Source organism: Equus quagga, chromosome 5, assembly GCF_021613505.1.
Source record: "Equus quagga isolate Etosha38 chromosome 5, UCLA_HA_Equagga_1.0, whole genome shotgun sequence".
Classification (NCBI taxonomy): Eukaryota; Metazoa; Chordata; class Mammalia; order Perissodactyla; family Equidae; genus Equus; species Equus quagga.
The window spans coordinates 59,738,691-59,748,252 of NC_060271.1; positions in this window are offsets into that span (position 1 = coordinate 59,738,691).

Consider the following 9,562-nt stretch of genomic DNA (forward strand, 5'->3'; position numbering starts at 1 on the left):
GACAAATATGACATCTCTCTCCTCCTACTCTCTTCATTCCTGCCAGTGAACCTAACTGGCAACCAGAAGGTGAGCAAGTCCCTGATGGGAGTCACAGAAGACAACCCCCCAGGCACAGAGAGTGGGGAGAAGGCTGCAGGGCAGGTCTGGAGGGGCAACAGGGGGTGACCAGCATGGGTCTCTACCTGGGACAATCCCCTGCTCAGATGTTCAACCACACTGTCACGGACATTCTCGGTTCCTTTCTCCCTTGCCCACTGATACCCAACACTAAATTTGTCCAATCATTTGTTTTCTGGGTTCCTGCTTCCAAGGTGGCTAGAAGTGCTGGAAAAAATCATACACCATGACAGGCCTGTGACTGTCACCCTTGGCTGAGCCATTGATGTTGGGAGTTTAGCCATTCTTTCACTCTCAGTCAAGAAGAATTCTTTCTTATTCATTCATTCTTTCGCTGTCCTTAAGCCCCAGCCCTGCCCATCTTGTATTTCACTCAGCCTCCCTTCCCTCCTCTTCCCCTTCCTTCATCCTTTCCCTCTGGTCTTGGAGGAACTGGGTCTCTCTTCCCCAGGGCTACCCTTTCAGCTGCTGGGCTCTTCGCCCTCTCCCTGCATCAGGCCCCTTCCCTTGGCCTTTGAGGATGCTGAGACACAATCTTTCCTCAGCACAGCGCCTCTCCGTCATGAGCTGTCTCCTCCTTCCATTTACTTCCAGGCTTCTTAGAAGAACCGCTCCCTCTCTCTGTCTACGTCCTCTGTCTACCCAACCTGCCTTCCTACCCCACTGTGCCCTGAAATTCTGTTACTAAGGTCACCCCTGGCCTCCTATTTGTCACCTCCAGGCTGTGTTTACAACCTCATTCTCTTAGACACCTTCCCATTGTTAACCACTTCCACCTTGCCTTCCCCCAAACTAAGCCTCCTAGACCCTGCCTTTCGGCCTCTCTTCTTGCCTCTCCTTCCTCTACTGGAGCTTGGTCCGCAGCTGCTGTTTCTCTCATTCACGCCCCAGCAGAGCCCTCTTTCCACTCCCAGCCCTCTCTCCCAGCTAAGCTGCCTATCCCCATCTCCACCTCATGGTTCTTTGGGACTGCTAAGTCAAGTTTTCCAAACTCACCTTCTTTCCCCTCCAAGTCTCCTCCACCCCTTCCTCTCCCATCCCTCTCTTCCCAGCTTACAAGCCTTCAGTGACTCCCACTCTCCCAGACAAGGAAGGCCAAATATCCTGGCAAGTCTTTAAATCCTGCCCCCTCTGCTCTTGCCCATCGCTTTCCAACCACAACACATTCTTTGCTGTTTCCCCAAAGGCCTCTCTGCTTTTTCCCTTTAGGGATTTCAGGACCAGTTCTGATACTTGCCTCCTAGGATGGGGAGTTAATCATTCCCCCATCTTGTTTACTCATAGCACTTTGCACAAACCTAAGGAGCTGGGTTTGGATCCAGTGTCCTCTTCTTTTTTTTTCAGGAAGATTAGCCCTGAGCTAACATCTGCTGCCAATCCTCCTCTTTTTGCTGAGGAAGACTGGCCCTGAGCTAACATCTGTGCCCATCTTCCTCTACTTTATACGTGGGATGCCTGCCACAGCATGGCTTGCCAAGTGGTGCCATGTCCGCACCCAAGATCTAAACCTTCAAAGCCCGGGCCGCTGAAGCAGAACATGCGAACTTAACCACTGCGCCACTGGGCTGGCCTCCAGTGTCCTCTTCTTTATTAGCTCTGTGACCTTAGCCAAGTAGCTTTACTTCTCTGAACCTCTGTCAAGTGGTGATAGAAATGCCCACCTCAGTCCAGAAATAACCCTACATATTTATGGTCAATTGATTTTCAACAAGGGTGTCAAGACAATTCAGTAGGGGAAAGAATAGTTTTTTCAACAAATAGTGTTGGTACAACTACACAGCCACGTGCAAAAGAATGTGGACCCCTTCACGGCACGCACAAAAATTAACTCCCAATGGATCAAAGACTTAAATCAAAGCTAAAACCATAAGATTCTTAGAAGAAAGCATAGGTGTAAATCTTAGTGAGCTTGAGTTAAGCAATGGTTTCTTAGATATGACACCTTACATACAAGCAACAAAAGAGCAAGTAAACAAACTAGATTTCATCAAAATTGAAAACTTTTGTGCTTCAAGGACAGTATCAATAAAGTGAAAAAGAGAAAATATTTGCAAATCATATATTTGATAACAGTCTAGTATCCAGGATTTATAAAAGACTCTTACAAGTCAACAGAAAGACAAAAAACCTAATTAACAAGTGGGCAAGGGTTTTGAATAGACATTTCTCCAAAGAAGATACACAAATGGCCAATAAGCACATGGAAATATGTTAACATCATTAGTCACCAGAGAAATGCAAGTCAAAACCACAATGAGATACCACTTTATACCACATAAAGTGGAAGCTATGTGGTTTATTCATTCATTTGATAAATGAATAAAATAATTGAAAGTGTCACTCCAGGCTGGCCCTTGGAAGAATAAGCAGCTACTCACATGGGATGACTTGAGAAGGAGCAAGGCCAACTTGCCTAAAGCCCTTGTCTCCTGAGTCAGCCCCATCACTAGGGTCACTATTCAAAGGACTCTTGGAAACACAGCTTTTGAACTGGGTTAAGTAAGAGATCAAGTCACTAGGAGTGGGCACACACAGCACATGGTCCCACAGAGCAGGGCCTGAGGGAACAGGGGTCCTAAAAAGGATGCAGAGGAGGGGGAGGAGCAGGTGGTTGACCTGGAGGAGGGAGAGACTGGGCAGGTCCTCAGCTGTGTGTGGTCAGGCCATGCAAGGGCCCTCTACTGGGGTCCCTAAGCAAACTTTCTTGGCCAAACCTCCTTTTCTGCTCCTTCCAGGGTCCTCTGGGAGGAACGTGGAGGGCCTCAAGGACACAGAGCCTGAACAGACAATGAAGTGAGGACAACGGGTCCCTAAAATGAAGGCAAAACCCTGGGAGATGGGGTTAAAAACGTAGGCCAGTAACAAGAGCCCTGGGACCCAGTGTACGGCCCTGGGCCAGGCAGGTGGCCTCCAAGCCTCAATTTCTCCATCTGAAAAATGAAAGTAGTAATAGTGCCTCCTGCCTGCTGTGAAGATCGAATGAGGTAATGTTGATGGAAGCAATTTGTACACTGAAAAAGGATTATTCTTGCATAGGTTATTTTCAATTTTGCCTGGGGCCGGCTCGGTTTCTTTATTTTAAACTTTCAAATGCTCATCACAAGGGATCTACCTACGTATGTTTAAAACATTGAAAATGGCAGTTCTCCAAAGAACAGTACGGAGTTCAGATGGGATCCTTTCAACTTTTCCAATATCCCTTTTGGCAACTGGAAGTCAGATGAATGAATGGGCCCAATCTCTGAGAGGAGTTGATCAAAAGAAGTAAAGGTCAAGTAGCAATGTTGCTGGGAAGGCCTCCCAGTGCCCCAGGCCCACTGCCTTCCACCCATCACATCCTGGGCCCAGAAGGGCCAGCTCAGGGGACCGGCTTTGCCAGAGGCCCAGCCGTAACATTGGCTAGTCCAGTTCTGCTCTACCACCCTCCTCCCTGGAGAACCAGGAAGGAGAATTATTAATTAGTTCTTCATAATGCCTAATTAAAAAACGGTTTCCCAGAAGAGTAGGAGGTGGGTTTTAGCTGATGACAGGCCTGACTGAGGATAAAGAGAAACAGTGTGTGCCAGGCACAGGGGAGAGACTCAACCAGTATTTGTGAGTGTGAGGGCCGACATCACACACACTCAGATACACGCCCGGGACAGATCTGTTCTCAAAGCAGAAAGAACGCTGCGAATAACAACGGTGGACGGTGAGCGGAGTGCTCTCCACACACAAGGCCTGCAAGTGTCTCAACTTTGGAAAGACCCGAAGCGGTCGGACGGTGGCCAAGTGGCCAGGCTCCGTTCTGGGTTCAAACCTTGGCGCTACCTGCTTCTCTCTGTGTGCCCTAGACAAGTGGCCCTTTCCCTCTGGGCCTCAGTGTCCCCATCTGTAAAATGAAGTCATGGTCCCCAAGTGAGGATTCACTGATTTACTAACGCGGCACAGAGAAGGGGCCCGAGGACAGCGAGCCGTGGTCAGCGCAGTGGGCGGGCAGGCGGCCGACCGTGCGGCCTGCAGGTAGAACTCCACTCCGGCTCCCGCGCACGTGGGCGCGTACGTGGGCGCGCACGCAGCGAGCCTGCAGGAAGTGACCCGCCCGGCCTCCCGCGCGCGTGGGCGCGTACGTGGGTGCGCATGCAGCCGGCTGCGCACACGGGGCGGCCCGGGCGGGCTGCGCGGCGCGGGACCGCAGGATTGTCGTCACGGCGAGCCCGCAACTGTCTGGCTGTTGCCTGCCCGGGTGCAACGTTGGGGCGCGGGGAGCTCGGCGGCCTGGGAGGTAGGGACCCGCGCCTCTGCTGGGCCCACCAGCACCCCCGTCCGCCCCCCACCCTCCGGGAAGCCTGCGCCCGCTTCCTTTGCCCTCCAAGGCCTGTGCCCGCGCCTCTGGCCACCCTCCCTGGCCTCCTGCCCTGCCCGCCCTTCAGGGTGAAGGCTTCCTGCTGTGTGTGGGCCTCACCCCGCAACTCACGTGGTGGCTAGCTCTACTTTACAGGTGAGGAAACTGAGGCTGAGGAACCTCGGGGCCTGTGGTGGGCACACAGTTAGTCGACGGCCACCGGGACTCCTGCCCGGCCCAGGCCTGGACAGGGTCAGCTCTGGCACAGCTGGGCGCCGCCTCTTCTGCGCTGTCACGGATTCCTTTGTTCAACACGTGTGTGTGCCTTTTACTCTGAACCGGCCACGTGTTGGGCGCAGGGCTAGCCCAGACCAGGACCGGCCAGGCCCTCCTCTCCTGGGGGGCACAGTTTGCTTTCTTGAGGTGACAATTTCTTCAAACTAAGTTGAGAATTGGCTTGTTTTGCTTGATTTGGCTTTTTTTTTTTTAATGTTCCCCAGGGCACAAAGTTGCTGAGAATAGAGCAGTGAATAAAATAAAGCCCTAAGACCTCATGGGTGGGGGAGACAGACTGCGCAAATGAACTGATAATAGCTAGTAATGATCTATTACCATTATTATGAAGCAATATAAGGTTTGCAATGCCGAATAGTACTGTCCCGGCTGTTAAATAATGGGGCAAGTATCTCTAAATGAGTGCTGCAGAAACTTGCAAAAGGATGTGCCAGACCAAGATATTTTATTAGAAAATTTGCATTTTAATAAATTTTCCTTATCATATACATCTATTCTGTGGTTGACCTAAAAAGCCAGTAGCTGCTGTTTTCTTTCCAGAAAGGCTTTGTGTTCCCAGTGTGATGGATGTGCAGTTTATGATATTAGAGACTGTTTAACTTTTCTTTATGGGTGAAACTCATCTCGTTTCATCTTTCAAATTGCAGGCAGAGTCCTCTCTGACCAGGGCCACTGCCCTCACGAACATTCCTAAGCTATTAAATATTTGTTTAAAAGGACAGACAGAAGGCTTGGTGTTAGGAATAAGGCATCTTGAAAAAGCAGTATTCATAGAAACAGGCCACTTGTAATATTCTGAGTTAATCTTCGATCTTTTTTTTTTTTTTTTAAAGATTTTATTTTTTTCCTCTTTCTCCCCAAAGCCCCCCAGTACATAGTTGTACACTCTTCGCTGTAGGTCCTTCTAGCTGTGGCATGTGGGACGCTGCCTCAGCGTGGTTCGATGAGCAGCGCCATGTCCGCACCCAGGATTCGAACCAACGAAACACTGGGCCACCTGCAGCGGAGCGCGCAAACTTAACCACTCGGCCACGGGGCCAGCCCCAATCTTGGATCTTTTTACATCAAGGCTCAGTGCATTTTGGATTCCATAATTATTTGGCCTCATGGCTACACTTTAAGACAGGATTATTTTTTAATTATTTTACTGAGGTCTGATTGGTTTATAACGTGTAATTTCAGGTGTACCTTATTTTATGTCATTTTCTGTATAGGCTGCATCATGCTCACACCCAATATTCTAGTTTTTATCTGTCAGAATATATATGTGCCCTTTTGCTCTCCCTCGACCCTTGTTCCCTCTGGGAACCACTAATCTGTTCTCTTTATCCATGTGTTTATCTTCCACATATGAGTGAAATCAGACGGTGTTTGTCTGACCTCTTTCACTTAATACCCTCAAGGTCCATCCATGCTGTTGCAAATGGGATGATTTTGTCTTTTCTGATGGCTGAGTAGTATTCCAGTGTATATATATACCACATCTTTATCCATTTATCCACTGGTGGGCACTTGGATTGCTTCCACATCTTGGCTATTGTGACTAATGCTGCAGTGAACATAGGGGTGCATAAATCTCTTTGTAGTGTTGATTTCAAGTTCTTAGGATAGATACCCAGTAGTGGGATGACTGGATCGTATGGTATTTCTATTTTTAATTTTTTGAGAAATTCCCATAGTTTTCCATAGTGGCTGCACCAGTTTGCATTCCTACCAGCAGTGTATGCGGGTTCCCTTTTCTCCACATCCTCTCCAATATTTGGTATTTTTTGTCTTGTTAATTATAGCCATTCTGACGGGTGTAAGGTGATATCTCATTGTAGTTTTGATTTGCATTTCCCTAATAATTAGTGATGTTGAACATCTTTTCTTGTGCCTGTTAGCCATCTGTGTATCTTCTTTGGAAAAATGAAAGACAGATTATTTTATTTTTCTTGTAGCCAGGAAAGTAAGAGAAGGAGAAAGTGAGGTGACATGTTGAAATCACACTGTGAAACAGTGATGGGGAGTGGGAGAGGTTGGGGAGGGAGGCGGAAGGGTAAAGGCTGTGGGCTTGGGTTTGCAGGATTTGGGGAGGGACTGACCCTGCGGTGGGATGCGTTAGGCAGATGGAGCTGCAGTCTCTGGGCTGGACTAGAGAGGAGGGAGCGTGGCTGAAGACGAGATGGTTTCAGTCCTTAGCCTGGAAGGAATGAGTGAGGTTGAGGAGGAATGGAGTCCTGGCTGGTTGGGTGTTGGGGGCTTGGGAGGGAGAGGGTGGAAGGAGAAGTAAAGTTTATATGTTGAGTGTGTCTCCTCATTTGACTGTGGAGGGGGTGGGGGGGTCCTTCACCTTGTCACTTTTGTCCCCTCTCATGTTCCTGTCTTGACACCTAGCACACAGTGCTTGGAGCATGGCAAACTAACCAGAATTGTCATTTTTAATGATTCTACAGTGCATCTTTGTTCACATTTTAACAGCTCTGAAGTTAAGCTGGCTCTCACAATGAGTGGTGTCTTCCTTTGTGTCATCATTCACTTGGCAGCTTTTTGTTTTTCTTAGTGACACAGAAAGTCATGGTGCTCTTAACATCAGAGGCATCTTAGCTCTGATGAAGTACTGTAGTTACCTGTGGCCTTGGTTCAGTAATGGCAGGTTTCGGAGTTGGAGACTCAGGCAGAAAAGATGACCTGTTATCAGACTGTACCTATCTACTGTCATTCATTTATTTTTCTTTAAATGGTAATGTTTTCAAGGAATGTGAGGGAGGAGGATGGTAAAAGTGCAGAGCAACAGGTTCAAGTGTGAAGAATGTATTATGTCATGGGTTAAAGAGGGAAGAAATAGCTGGTGGCTGTGTCTCCTTTCCAGGTAGCATTGGACTGCCATATAACCACTGGTAGATCAGTACCTTTGAGTGAGCCTTGCTCTGTGGCCGCCAGGCTTAGCTGTCCACTGGGCTGGCAGCCCTGGCCCGTGAGCCTGCTCATGACCAGCCAGTCTGAATACACCTGTTGGAACAGTGAGGCCCAGGCTCCACCATCTTCTGGAGTCTTGGTGACCGACTGCTGTAAGCTTCTCAAAGGCAAAGACTTTATCTTCCCCATCCTCGTTTCCCATGCTCAGCACAGTGCCTGACACATCAGGGATGCTAAATTGGGGTTTGCTGAGCAGGACTGTACTGACAGATTGGGGCAAGTTGTCTTCCAGGTGCCTAAGTCGAAGTCTTCATCTTGTGGGAGTCGTGCTCTGGGTGAAGGTTCTGTTCACACCCTCAGTCCTCTGTGCAGCTGCTTTGTGAGTTGTGGGTTTTGTGAGCTAACCTGGAGACCTCCAACCCCCATTCTTAGTTGTAACTGTTAGCTTGCAGGATGAGCTGACTTTGCTCCCAGAGAGCCTTGCTCGTTAAGCCACAGGATGTTAGGATCCTGGTTGGTGAGTCGGCTCTCTGTGCTGGGTTTGGTGGTTACACAGGTGAGCAGGTCCCAGCCTGGGGAGAGCTAGAAAGGTGAGTGAGAATCTCCTGGAAACACAAGGCCAAGGTTTACCTTTTGCTTTGTCACCAGAGGAGACATGGGCTGGACTCCAGGGGCCCTGAGGATCTGCTGAACTTGACCCCTGCTCCCCATCCCCATATAGAGTGTTTCGAAGTGGAGACTTTGAGGAGAGTTCCTTGTCCTCTTTGGCTAACTCTCAGGCTTCCAGATGAGGGTTCCATTTTGCTTGGAAAGGCTGCTACAGTGATCACCACCACCAGTTTGCCAGTTTTATTTTTTTTAAACTTTGAAGGTGACTTTGGGGATGTTTTTAGGGTAAATGTCTGATGGTTTTCCAGAATTAAGTCTGATTTGTGAGAATTACTGATTATGACAGTAAGATTTTTGAAAAATTTGAAGCTATTAAAAACAAACAAAAACTAGGTTTAAACCACTCCCTTAAAAATTGTTTCAGGTGGGGCTGGCCTGGTGGTGCAGTGGTTAGGTGTGCTGGTTCCATGTCTGTGGCCTGGGGTTCACCAGTTCAGATCCCAGGTGTGGACATGGCACCACTTGGCAAGCCATGCTGTGGTCGGCATCCCACATATAAAGTAGAGGAAGATGGGCACGGATGTTAGCTCAGGGCCAGTCTTCCTCAGCAAAAAGAGGAGAATTGGCAGCAGATGTTAGCTCAGGACTAATCTTCCTCAAAAAAAAAAAAAATTGTTTCAGGCAAGATGATGCTAAAACTAGGAAATGAAAGCATGATGAGAGACAGGATGTTTACATAATCTCAAAGCATCTTTCCATAAGATATGGATTAATTACAAAGGGAAATAAGAATATTACAGTGGAGAAACCTGGCAGATACCACCTTAGCCAAGAGATTAAAGTTAGCAACACCAGTAAAGGGACAAATCTGCATCATGTGCTTTCTGATATGACACACTAAGAAGAACACAGCATCACAGCTGTGTATTCCTGCCCAAAACATATAACCTGAATCTAATCATGAGGAAACATCATGCAAATCCAGATTTATAGAATCTACAAAGTAACTGGCTGATACCCTGCAACAGTGTCATGATCATATATTTACACGCACACACGTGTGCACACACACACATTAGAGAGATAATTAATGATAAAGTAAATATAATGAAATGTTAACACTTGAGGAATTTGGATGAAGGGCATATGGGGATTTTTTGTATTATTTTTTGCAATTTGTGGTAAGTCTGAAATTATTTCAAAATAAAAAATAGAAAAGACTGGTTTTCACAATTTTTTTCCAATAAGAGTTATAGATATGGGAACTGAAAAATAGCTAGTGGGAGGGTAAATTCATTCTACCACTTTGAAGCTGTT